Source organism: Vombatus ursinus, unplaced genomic scaffold (assembly GCF_900497805.2).
Source record: "Vombatus ursinus unplaced genomic scaffold, bare-nosed wombat genome assembly UNPS02014791.1, whole genome shotgun sequence".
Classification (NCBI taxonomy): domain Eukaryota; kingdom Metazoa; phylum Chordata; class Mammalia; order Diprotodontia; family Vombatidae; genus Vombatus; species Vombatus ursinus.
The window spans coordinates 34,923,668-34,937,645 of record NW_020954569.1 but is presented as its reverse complement, the minus strand read 5'-3'; the positions used below and the strand labels follow the sequence as shown (position 1 = coordinate 34,937,645).

The 13,978-nt window shown below is 34.8% G+C and overlaps 1 pseudogene; it reads left to right on the top strand.

The window, feature by feature from the left end:
• Positions 1-5,006: 5,006 nt before the first annotated feature.
• Positions 5,007-5,636, top strand: LOC114048185 (annotated as a pseudogene).
• The last annotated feature ends 8,342 nt before the right edge of the window (positions 5,637-13,978 follow it).

Here is a 13,978-nt window from a genome sequence, read left to right as displayed (position 1 = left end):
CCAGATCCAGTAATGCTCTATTCACCTTCCTGCCACACTGTTACATATTCCTCTCCCCTTTGCCACTTGTATTTCTAGGAATATTATTTAATCCATGCTTTCATTCCTGAAAAGAATGTGGGGACAAATCAATTGTCTTATCAACCTACTCACTATCTCTTTGATTTCTCAGACATTCTTGACCCAGGCAGTATGCTATTTGTTATTTTCCTCTATAAAATATAAACTCCTTGAAAGTGGGGATTGTCTTTTTTTTTTTTTGATGTATCATTAATGCTTGTGAAGCAGCTAGGTGGTGCAGTGGCTAGAGTGTTGGGCCTGGAGTTAAGGAGACTCAGCTTTGTAATTTGAAATCTGTCCTCAAATACTAGCTGTGTGATGCTGGACAAGTCACTTGATTCTGTTTTCCTCAGTTTCCTCATTTATAAAATGAGCTAAAGAAGGAAATATGAACTACTCCAATGTCTTTGCCAAGAAAATTCGAACGGGGTTACAAAGAGTTGGACATGACTGGAGGTGACTGAACAACAACAATAATCTCTAATGAAATTACAATGCTTGGCATATAGTAAATGCTTACTAAGTTTTTTTTTTCATTTATTTACTCATTTTTCTTCTATATATAAAATGTAAATTTGTTGCTTCCCTCTTCTCCCCCCTTCCATGGATGTCAATATGTGGTAAGAAAGAACATGATGGGACATGTCATTAGAGAAACCTGTTATTACTTTTGGTACCATGAAGATGGAGCATAGAATGTTCTCTTTTTCTAAAAATTTCCTTAGTAAAAACTGACTTTGGTAAGTGAATTATGATTCCACCTCATAGAATAAAGTACAGTCAGCTGTTATGGTCTACTGTTGCTTGGTGTTGAATAAAGGACAAGTGAACATGAAAATCTACAGAAATATCTCTTCCTATATCTGATAGAGAATGTTTCAATAGTTACTTAGACTGTTAATTATTTTGAATAAGATACTTGATTCACCAGACATTTTTATGGCTACATTTTTAAGAAGGGGACATTGTAAACTCCATGGAAAAGAGGCAGCTCATACTTGTTATATCTAGACCCAGGATGATTTGAGATAAATACCACGATGAGCTGAAGAAAGTGCTTAAGGTAAATGATCTGTCTTAATGATGGCATAGTTTGAGTTTTGTTTACAGCACTGTATGCACTCTGACTTTAACAATCTGTCAGAAAGATAGAAAATCCATTTGTAATCACTCCAATTTGCTAAAGCAAAAAGAACCTATCTAACCAGAAATGTTTGGAGACAGCTAATCAAAAAGAGGCCTCATCATTAGAAGTGATACCTAGAATGAATTAAGCTAGGGAAACAATTCTAAATTTGATTTTTGAAGATCAGATGGGACACCTGACTGGGAAATGTCAACAGCATGTACTTATCTACAATAGAATCACTGACATGCAGTGTAACATATGGAGGTGATACAGTAAGAAAACAGAAATGGGTGTTTTGCCATCAGTGAAATCTCTACAGCAAGAAATCCTAGTGAAGATGGCCTACTGAATCCATTTTAGAGAATTATTAAAGGTTTCTGAAAGTCAATATACAGGTTAGACCAGAATTCTCAGTGCAATTTTAAGCTAATAGCTTAATAATTCATGGCTATTAGCTTAAAAGTAATTTTAAAATAAAAATGATTTGATTTTATTTGAATTTAAAAATGGTTATTTTAAATTACTTTTATGCTAATAGTCATGAGTTATTAGGCTGTTAGCTTAAAACTGAACAAAGAGTTTTGGAAAATCTGGGCTATATAAATCCCCTAGAACCTGTGGAATTGGGCCCACTATTAGTGAATATGTTGCTCCTCTTCATGTGAAAGATATAATGAAAATTTTCAAATGGGGTAAAACAGATTTCCAAGTTCAAACGTTCTCCCCAAATGAATTAAATTGGGTACTTGGTTGATGCTGACAACAACATATGATTGTTTTACATTCTAATTACTTTCAGAAAATTAATAATTTGAAAATTGTGGTCCAGTTGTTGTCGTTATTCAGTCATGTCTGACTCTTCATGACCCCATGGAACATAGCATGCCAGTCTTTTCTATCCTCCACTGGAGGATAGTCCAAGTTCATGTTCATTGTTTCCATGAAACTATACATCTCATCCTGTGCCATCCCCTTTTCTTTTTGCCTTCCATTTTTCCCAATATCAGGGTGTTATTCCAATGAGTGACATCTTGGGCCAAAGTATTTAAGTTTCAACTTCAGCATTTGACCTTCCAGTGAATAAGTATTGACTGATTCGATCTCCTTTTTGTCTAAGGGATCCTCAAAAGTCTTCTCCACTACCACTATTCAAAAGCATCAATTCTACTGTGCTCTGTTTTCATTATAGTCCAAATCTCACAGCCATATGTTGCTATTGGAAAAACCATAGTTTTGACTATATGGACCTTCTTTGGCAAGGTGATGTCTCTACTTTTTATTATGCTGTCCAGATTTGCCATAGCTTACCTTCCAAGGAATAAGCAGAAAAAATTCCTGTCTAGGATTATGTCTATATATGTGCTTTGAAGGAAAGTAACTTCTTAGCATGTTAAACCCTACTCAATTAAATACAGTAAAGATCTATTAAAGGCTTAAAGTGTACAGCCTTCTAGAGATAGAAAATCAAAGAGAAAAATAGATTCTGACCCTAAGGAGTTTATGACTTTCTAGGAAGAATACAACACATAAATCCATGTGCTTCAACTATAGTACAAGGATAACTGAAAGAGGAGATGATTTTTCCTCTGTTTCTCTGAGTTGTTGACAGTGAATGCAATATCTTTTCCTTAATAAAAGCATTTGGGCTCACCTGATTACAGGCACTGAAGGCTCAGGAACATGGAGGGAGTATTCCACAGCTGAGTACCTTTGGGAAGATTAAATGTATGAGCTCAAACCTTTTACAAGGTTCCTCATAGTAATAGCTAACTGAAAATATTTATCAATAGCTAAGTGGGAAGTCTTAATGTCCTCTAAGACTCAGCTCAAGCTCCTTCTGGCTGCAAGCTTTCCTGATTCCTCCAGCTTCTATTCCACCCCCCTCCCACCCTACCACACAACCTAAAACATTTTGTCTATTAAGTATAAATCTTACACACACCTATCTGTTATTTCCTCCATGGAATGCAAGCTACTTCAGGGTAGGGATTTTCACCTTTGTCTTTTTATTTGCAGTACCTAGAAAAGTGCCTGACATACAATAGATACTTAATAGGTGTTTGTTGATTGATGGATGGATTATTTTTCCATTTCATGCAGTGAATGTAATGAAATTGTTAGGTGAGTGAATTATCTTTCAGTTTATGTGAAGGTGGTTCAGAGTTAAGAATGTTGCTTGCAAATGAATCATGAGTTGTATTTGAAGATTTTCCCAGAGTCAATGGGAGGGTAGAGGTGAAGCATGAGCTGAACTTGAGATGGATGGATTTATGAAACATAATCTATGAATAATTAGAGGAACCTAAGACATGGTAAAAGAATTCAGTTGTTAACTCCTGGATGGCTACCTAACTAGTCTACTAGAAAATTGGAACAAATCTTTGGCTTCCTCTACATAACTTTAATGATCAGAATTCAATCCTACATTTCATACACTGTCCATCCTTGTACCTAAGAGATGTCACCTCTCTGCTTTTTTATTTAGAAAAAGGTTTACATTAGGGATGTCCCTTGTCTTTTAGCATCTGCCTCCAACATTTGTTCTTTCTCTTTACTCATCTCTTCATAAAATCAGAATGGTTTTGTGACTTGGAAGCAGGCCCCAAGATTGGGAGAGCAGAAATGATCTAGAGAAACCCCTAATCTCCAAGTTGTCTTCCCTCTATAATGGGACATACCTCTATACCTCATCTTTGGTGATATCATGATTTTCACTATTAATGATTCAAATTTATGGAGTGCTGTAAGATTTACAAAATTATTTTCTCCTAAGAAAGCTATGAAATAGATATTATAAACTATTAATCTAATTTCACAGATGAGGAAACTGAGGTTGAGAGAAGTTAAGTGGCATTCTTGGGGTCACACTGTTTCAATTTAGGGGTGTTGGGAACCCCAAAATGCAAGAGTGCAGGGTGGGAGTCTGCCTCAAAAGAATTCAACCACTCAAGCCTTCTTTCAGTTCAAGTAGTGAGTTTATTAAGAGACTGGTTGGATGGGTGAGATTCCTAGTGAGTCTGTGCTTAATGGTGTTGAGAATGAAACTTTTATATAATGAAACAAAAGATGGGTCAGTGGAAAGATCTTGATGGGATTAAGGAGTGGCAAGTAGCCTGAATTGGTCCAGAGGTAACAGCGAATGAAGGACTGAACTGGGTTGGGACACAATGAAAGGTCAGTTGAAAGAATTATATTGGGATGGGGGATGCTTCAGGGAACACCAAAAATCTGGGCTGCTGAAATTTGTGGGAAAGTTCAAGGACTCTTCTTAGAGATTCAGATCCCATATACCCCATCAACACAACTAATAGCTATGGGAACAAGGATTTTGATTCAAGTTTTCTGATTTCATATCCAATGTCTTGTCCTCCCTTCTCTCTTGCTTTTCACCTCTCTCTACTCCTTTACCCCCTTTCTCTTCTATTCACCTCCCCTTTTCTGTCCAAAACATTGGTTGCATGGAAGTAAAAGCAGGACCTTCCAGTCATTTAAAGACTCCAGTGGAACATTTCTCTGTTTGTGTTTTCTTCTTGAGGTATAATGAGAGTTTCTCTTCCCTAGTATAAAAGAAAAAAAAAACTAAATAATCCTATCTTGTTGTGGAGACAACAAATGAATGTCAATAGGGTCTTATGGGACTAATAAAAGTCATAGTGTAGTGTAAAGAGCAATACATTTGGATTCACAAGTTTTCCTCTTTACGACAATGATTCTTTTATAGGTGCTTGGGCAATGTTCACCAGGGGAAAAATTTGATTAAGAAATGTACACAAAAACTCATGAACTCTTTTTCCCAGCTTGTGACCAATAAGCAGCCATGAGCAGCAAAGTCTGTTGTGACACAGTCTATGAAGCTGTGCAAGAGGTTCTGCATAGAACCCAGCACAAACGCAGAAAGTTTTTGAAAACTATGGAGCTGCAGATAAGTCTGAAGAACTATGATCTCCAAAAGGACAAATATTTCTCTGGCACCCTCAGGCTCAAATCCACACCCAACCTAAATTTTCTCTGTGTGTCTTGAAAGACCAGCAGCACTGTGATGAGGCCAAGGCTATAGAAATCCTTCACATGGATATCAAAGCCCTGAAGAAAGTGAATAAGAACAAGAAATTGGTCAAGAATCTGGATAAAAAGTACAATACCTTCTTGGTCTCTGAGTCCTTGATCAAGCAAATCTCTCAAATCCTGGGCCCTGGTCTGAACAAAGCTGGCATGTTTACATCTCTGCTTACCTGCAAAGAGAATATGGTGGCAGAGGTTGATGAGGTTAAATCTACTATCAAGTTCTAAATGAAGAAGGTGCTGTGTCTGGTGGTGGCTGTTGGCCATGTGAAGATGACAGAGGATGACTATCAATTTCTCGATTGCTCTGCTGAAGAAAAACTGGCAAAATGTGAGGGTGTTGTATATCCAGAGCACTATGGGCAAGCGCCAGTGGCTATATTAAATCAACATGGTATTAATAAATGGTGGAAGCTGCTAATGAAAAAGAAACTCATGAATCTTTGTGAGGTATACTAATTTATCAATGAAAATTTAGAATTATTCACACACAAACATATATATGTGAGATATATATATATATACATATATATACATTTATTGCTTTTGACTACTACTGAATAGTAGTAATGTGCTAATAGTTATATAACCCCTTGCAAGTCATTTAACCTTTCTTTGCCTCAATTTACTCATCTGAAAAGTTGGAATAATAGTAACACCTACCTATTAGGGTTATTGTGAGGATCAAATGACTTAATACTTATAAAGTATGCAGTGTCTGACACATAGTAAATACTACATATTATTTATTATTTATTAAGCTCTATATGTTATTTATTATTAACTGAATATGATCACTGGATGTTTTAAACATGGTCTACAGCTCAGACACCAAAATGCTTGAAAGATTGTCTCTAGTCAAGAATAGGATGCAAATACCTTGTCTTAAATCTATTGTTTTTAATCTCAGCATCATCTATACTGTTAGGCAAGCATGTCACACAGAATGAGTACCTATTGAGCTATGGGGAAAGAAGACCCACAGGGGTAAAGTTAGGAAACAAAGCCCACAATGAAGCAAAGTCTAGAATATTTTAATCTCAAAGCTAAAGGGAAAAAATAAATAAATCCCATAAGTCAAAATAACCCAGGGCATCAGGCAATAAAAAGAACTAACACAATGGGGGAGGAATGATAAAAGCTAAAGTAATGCTTTACACTAAGTAAAAGAAAATTGAAAAATCAGAATTTAAATAGCTCTGTTTGTCATTTAAGAATGGAACACTTCTTTTTCTGCTGAGAAAATCACTATCTATTCCAATGAGGGCTGGAGCTATTAGAAATACAGTGAAGAACAAAATTTGGTTTTGTAATGTTTCTCTATAGGAATATACTCTTCATTGTTGGCAAAAGGCAAGTGTTCTTTTCTGAAATATTCTATTTCCTATCCGTAGATAGTCTGTATTAAGGGTAACCTACAATTGCAATTAATATGCCAACAGTATCTTGAATACAGAATTGAGTTATGTTGATTAGTTCACTAGTACATAGAGGAGACATTTTTAGGTGCCATAGTCTTAAGGTGTGTGTGTGTGTGTGTGTGTGTGTGTGTGCGCACACCCATGTGTGTTTGTAAAGAATCTTTGTCCTTCTTAACTGGATAATTTTTCACTATCATATGGCCCTGGGTTATTAAAATATGTATAATAGAACTTGGAATGTATAAAATATATTTTTTCAAGTGAATAAATAACACATTCTTGGAATAATTACATTCAGGAAATAATGGAGGGGATCCCTAAAGGTATAAAAGATAATTTTGGTTGATTTTTGTCTTTGTTTTTGATCAAATTTCATTGCTATAGGGAAATCCCAGTGTAGAAATTGTACACCAGGACAGATTTACATCTGGTTCATTTCAATTCAATTTAACAAGCATTTATTGACCATTTATCTCCAAGGCACTAGGGACATAAAGAAAATAAAATTTCCTGATATCAATGAGGTAACATTCTCATCTGTAGCTTATACTTATAGAAAATTGCCTAAGTAATTGGAGTTATGTCTTGCCACTAGATGTTAGTATTGGATTTTGAACCCAGATTTTCTTGAGTCCAAGACCAATAAAATCAATTCAGTATAACCTGATGTTTTATGAAAAACTAAAAACTGGAAAATAACTCTTGAATCAGTTATGCTCACAGAAAGATTCTCTATCATTACTGTATCTGTTCTGTGTCATTCCTTTCATGTTTATCATAGTGCCCAGCACATAATAGGTACTTAATAAATGGTTATTGACTTTTATGGTTTAAAGTAGGTTATCTGTGACTGGGGAGCTCTGTTGTTTAGAGGAACATTTTTATGGGGCTATAGGCTTGAGTCTGATTCAATTCCATAGACAGAGATTTATTGGCATCAAGCAATAAAGACCTGATAGCATGGGTCCGACTGGACTATGGGGGTCAATTCTGGGCACTATGTTTTGAAAAAAATAAGCATTTATTTTTAACATTATTTTCTTTTTTTCAAATTTTGAGTTCCAGATTCTCTTCCTCCTGTACCCTTCTGTAACCACTAAGAAGGCAAGCAAATCAGTTGTACATTTGAAATCATGCAAAATATTTCCATGTTAGCCATTTAAAAAAAGCAAAAATAAATGCATAAATAAAGTGAGAAAGCTGTACTTCAGTTTGCACTCACAGTCCACAAGTTCTCTCTCTGTAGGTGGATACTATCTTTTTTTGCATCATGAGACCTTTGGAATTGTCTTGAATCATTGTATCAATCAGAGTAGCCAACTCTTTCACAGTTGATCATCGTTAACACCATTGCTGTTGCTCTGCTCTCCTAATTCTCATTTCACTTTATATCACATAATCCTTGCCATGATTTTCTTCCCTGAAATCACCCCTTTCATTATTTCTTATAGCACAGTAGTTCTCTTTAACAATTAGGTGCTACAACTCATTCAGCCATTCCTCAATTGATGAGCATCCTCTTGATTTCCAATTCTTTGCCACTACAAAAAAAAAAACTGATATTAATATTTTTGTAACAAAGAAGTCCTTTTCCTTTTTGTAAAATTTCTGTGGGATACAGACTTAGTAGTGGTATTGCTGCATCAAAGGGCATGTATGCACTGTTTAATAGCACTTTGGAAATAGTTCCAAATTGTTCTCCAAAATGGTTGGAATAGTTCACTAATCCACATAGAGTTCATTAATGTTCCTATTTTCCCTCATCCCTGCCACCATTTGTCAATTCTAATAGTTGTGAAGTGGTACCTCAGAGTTGTTTTGATTTGCATTTCTCTGGCGATTTAGAGCATTTTTTCATATGGCTATAGATAGTTTGGGTTTCTTCTTTTGAAAACTGCTGTTCATATCTTTTGACCATTTAATAGTTGGTGAATGACTCATTTTTATAAATTTGACTCAGTTCCTTATATATTTGAAAAATGAGGCCTTTATCAGAGAAATTTGATGTAAAATTTTTAATATTATTTCATTGTCCATGTCACCTTTTAGCAAAGAGTAGTTCCCTGAATATCTCTTTTAATTAGAGCTATTTTTGCTTTTACTTTGTCTGAGATCATGATTACTAACTCTGCCTTTTTTTTTAACTTAGGCTGAAGCATAACGGATTCTGCTCCAGCACTTTATTTTACTCTCTGTGTGTCTTTTTGTTTCAAGCATGTCTCTTTTAAAAATGTTGGATTCTGGATTCTAATCCATTCTGCTTCTGTTTTGAGGGTGAGCTCATCACATTTACATTCACAGTTATGATTATTGTGTATTTTCCTTCACCCCACCTTCTCTCTCATCTCTCCATCTTGTACTGTCTCAAACATCTATTTTGCTTATAATCACTGCCTCCCCTAATTTGTCTTCTCTTTTATCATACCCCAACTCCTTTCTCTTGTCACCTTCCTTTCCTATATCTCTATTGGGTAAGATAAATTTCTACACACAACTGAGTGTGTATAAATATATTCATCCCTCTGAATTAATTCCAATGAGAGTGAGGTTCAAGCATTGCCCACCACAACCACACTGTTTTACCCTTCACTATAAAAAATTTTTCTTGCATGCCTCTTTTCTATGGGAAAATTTTCCCCTTCTACCTGTCCCCTCCCCCTTTTCCCAGTGCATACTTTATTTTCATCCCTTAATTTTTTTGAGGGGAGAAATCATTCCAATATAATTGACTCATACTCATGTTCTCTTTGTATGTAAACTTTTACTGCCCTAATAATGATAAAGTTCTTAGAAGTTCCATGTTTATCTTCCTATATAGGAAAGTAAACAGTTTTTGTGTCCTCTATGATTTCTCTTTCATGTTTAGTTTTTTATGCTTTGCTTAAGTCCTATGATTGAATGTCAAATTTTCTATTCATCTTTGATCTTTTCATTAGGAATACTTGAAAGTTCTCTATTTCATTAAATTTCCATGATTTCTCATGAAGGGTTCTATTCAGTTTTACTGGGTAGGTTATTGTTGTTTGTAATCCTAACTCCTTTGCCTTCTGGAATATCATATTCTAATCCCTCTGTTCCTTTGACATGGAAACTGGTAAATCCTTTGAGATCCTGATTATGCTTTCATGATATCTGAATTGTTTCTTTCTGGCTACTTGCAATATTCTATCCTTGACCTAAGAACTTTGGAATTAGCTATAATATTCCTGGGAGTTTGTATTTTGGGATCTCTTTAAGGAGGTATCGGTGGATTATTTCAATTTTTATTTTATCCTCTGGATCTAAAATATCAGGGCAGTCTTCCTTTATGATTTCTTGAAATATGATGTCTAGACTCTTTTTTTATCATGGCTTTCTGTAGTCTAATAATTCTTAAATTATCTCTCCTGTAGCTATTTTCTAGGTTATGTGTTTTTATTCTGATAAGATATTTCACATTGTCTTTTTTTTCATTCTTTGGACTTCATTTTATTGTTTCTTGATGTCCCCCAGAATCATTAGCTTCCATTTGCCCAGTTCTAATTTTTAAGGAATTATTTTCTTCAGTGATTTTTGTGCTTTTTAAAAACATTAGAACAGTTCTGGTTTTTTTAAGATTATACTTTCTTCAGTATTTTCATATCTCTTTTAGAAAACTGTTAATTCTATTTTCATAATTTCCTTGCATTACTCTCATTTCTTTTCCCAATTTTTCCTCTACCACTCATCTCTTTCTTGAACTCTTCTAAGAAAACTTGTTGGGCTTTTGTCCAATTATTTTTTTTCTTTGAGGCTTTGCTTGTAGTTGTTTCTACATTATTGTCTTCCTCTGGTTTGTGTCTTGATATTTCTGGCCACAATAGTAGCTTTAGTTGGCTAAGTTTTTTGGTTTTTTTTGGTTGTTGCTGTTTGCTCATTTTTATAGTCTATACTTTGGCATTAAACATTATGTTAAAGTTGGGCTCTGCTCACCCATAGGTTAGGGAGGCACTCTCCCAAGCTTCAGGGCTTTTTTGTGCTGCTTTTCTCAGAACTAGTTCTGGGAGATCTGTAAGTTTTCAGAGCTTCCAAGGTGATGTGATCTGTGGAGAGGTATAATCTGGGGAAAGCTGTGATCATTGCTCTTTTTATCTGTACTTTTATCTTAACTCACAAAGGGACCCTGATCCCCTTCAGTCACAAATAAAAGTACTCTTCTTCACCCTGGAACTGTGACCAGAACCTTTGCTCCCTTGTGACAGATCACAAGCCTACCTCTCTACACTGGAACTGAAATCCAGAACCGTATCTGGGCAATAGAGTTGCCAATTGTGCCAGCTGCATCCAGTGTCAACAACAGATTTCCTATAATCTCTTTCTGACCATTTGTCCACCCCCTCATGGTCTCTGGGCTGAGATCTCCTGAAGTCACTGTTAACACCACTTTTGGCCCACAGGCATGTGCTCAGGACAGTCCTCCATCCCAATGTCATAGACCTCTCCTAACAACCTCCTAAGTTTTCTAGTGAGGAAACACATCTCATACTGACCTTTTACCACACACCAAAATTTGAATTGAGGCATTATTTTAAAGTTGTTTGGAGGAGACTATTGAAAGTATTAAGTTGAATTGTTGCCTCTGATCCACCATTTTCTCTCCATTCCCACCCTCCAGCACTATGTTTTCAGAAATAAACTTATATGTTTGTGAGAATCTGGAGGAAGGCAACTAGAGTGAGGAAGTACCTAAAATTACTGTAATATGAAGATTATTGAATGTGACTTCATATGTCTGGCCTCCAAAAGAGATGTGGTTTATGATAGCTATGAGTAAGTAATTTAACAGCTGTCAAAAAGAAGAGAGATTAGATTGCCCTGCTTGACCCCAGAGGACAGAATTAGGAACAAAAGGTTATCTAGCACAGTTCTGGGATACCCCTCACAGGAGATCTTCAATCAATGACTTGAAGAATATATTATTTGCTATAAATGGTATAGAAGGGATTCTTGTTCATCCACGGAGTACTTTCGAGAAGCAGTGTCAAACTCAAATAGAAATGCGGCCACCAAACTATACATAAGGATCCTTATGGAAGCATAGCAACTTAGAAAGCCACTCACACTATCTGTTTTATTATATTTTATTTATTTTGTCAAATATTTCCCAATTACATTTTCATCTGTTTTGAGCTACATTTGGATGCCCGCATTGTGGACCACATGAGATCAACAGGTGGTGTATTAGGTACCTCTATTATTAAAAGCCTCTGAGGTCCACTTCAAATATGAGACACTATGATTCTACACTACTAATCCTGAATAATCATATTATAAATAAGTTGAATATTTAAGGGTGTGCTAAAACTAAATACGTTTCCAATTTATACAATATTTACTTCCATATTATCTCATTTGATCTTTAATACTCTGTGAGGTGGGTAGTGAAAGTTTTATCATCCCCATTTTACACATAAGGACATTTAGAATTAGTCTTTTAGCCAAAAAAGGGTAATATTTAAAGGAGTAGACACAGTAAAAGGCATCTAGGCAGTACAGTGTCAGAATGTTGGGCCTTGAGTTAGAAATTGAGTTCAAATCCTGCTTTAGATGCTAGCTGTGTGTGACATTAGAAAAAGTTACTTAAATTCTCTTGGCTTCAGACTGACATCTATAAAATGTAGATGATAGTATTGCCTACTTAACAGGGTTGTTGTGAGGTTCAAATGAGATAATAATGTAGTGTTTTGCAAACCTGAAAGTATTCTCTGTCTCTTTCTCTCTCTCTCTCTTTCTCTGTCTCCACCTATCTATCTATCTATCTATCTATCTATCTATCTATCTATCTATCTATCTATCTATCTATCTATCTATCTATCTGTGTGTGTGTTAGCTAATTATTATTTAAAAGAATTGGGAGTGGTTACCATCAGGTGGTGTTTGAGAATGGAGATGAACCAATTCCAATTGTGTGGACCCTAAAGCTTTGTTGTCACCTTGTGGCTCTTGCATACCATTCACCAGGTTGGAAACCATGGAGTTTTGAATTAACTTCAATCTTTAATAACATAAACTGCATTATATTTAAGCAGTAAAACAATGCCTATAGGACACAAACATTCCTATATGAATCCTAGGTTTTAGTGTTATTCCAAACTATAAAGATGTGTTTCTTCATCAAATGATTCTTAATTGGTTAGACAAGTAATATGAAAAACCTTAATCACTAATGTTTACACAACTTCATGCATATCAGTATTCTGATCTCTAGGAAGATACTTATTTTCTTGCTCTAAGTCACAAACTATCAGTGAAAGAAGTAGGTTTGGAATGAGTCAATTAACTTGATAACTGCTTTCTTAATCCCCTTAATCTACTGAATTGTTTCCTTAATTTCATCTATATATTATAATTAATGCATATGTGATATACAGTAGATTTTTGGTCTTGAGGAACTAATAGTTATGTTATAAAAAGGATAATATTTTCCTTGATATTTACTTAGATGAAATCAATATTTTATTCAATGAATTAGAATTAATAATTTTCATTAGAATGGAAACCTGCATCAGATGGTCATCTGAAGTACTCAGAAATTTATCAGATCTTCCTTGGTTGAGAAATTGCAATGAAAACCTGATGAGAACAGGAGATCTTTTTTTGGGGGGGGTGCAATTTATTATATTTTTTTAATCCTACCTAGGTCAGAATTACCATAAGAATAGACTTTCCTATGAATCATAGATGCTATAAATTGAATGTTATATTTTTATTTTCAAGGGCGTTTCACCTTTTTATGATTTATTTTGCTCAAATCATTAACTATAACTATAAAGGCACAAATTTTAGGTTTATATTTGCACTTTGACACTGATGTATATGTTAATTTGCAATGTAGTTTAAAAATATGTATAAAAATAAAACACATGTAGTTAATATAAAGGCTTTTTTAACTTTAGAAAATAGATTTTAGCTTCTCTTCCTTTTTGTTGAAGTCAATTTTCTATTGCTGTATTTTCAAGTGAATAATTGAAAAAAAAACAGTAGATTTGCAATCAAAGTAGTACCTCAGTTACAATCTGACTGCCATCTTCGCAAGTTACTTAACCTCTTTGCCTCTTACTTTTCTCAGTTATAAAATGATGGAGGGAATAATAAATGATCTTTAAGGGCCACCTTTCAGGGGATTTTTAAATAGCACATTTAACTGAATATGAAAAATATTTTTCAAGTATGGATCAAAATTTACATAAGTGAATCTTTTCAAAAATAACATTTTTGAGAAATTTATGGAATGAAGTTTATAAGTACATAGGATACATAGAGAGAGAGAGAGAGAGAGAGAGAGAGA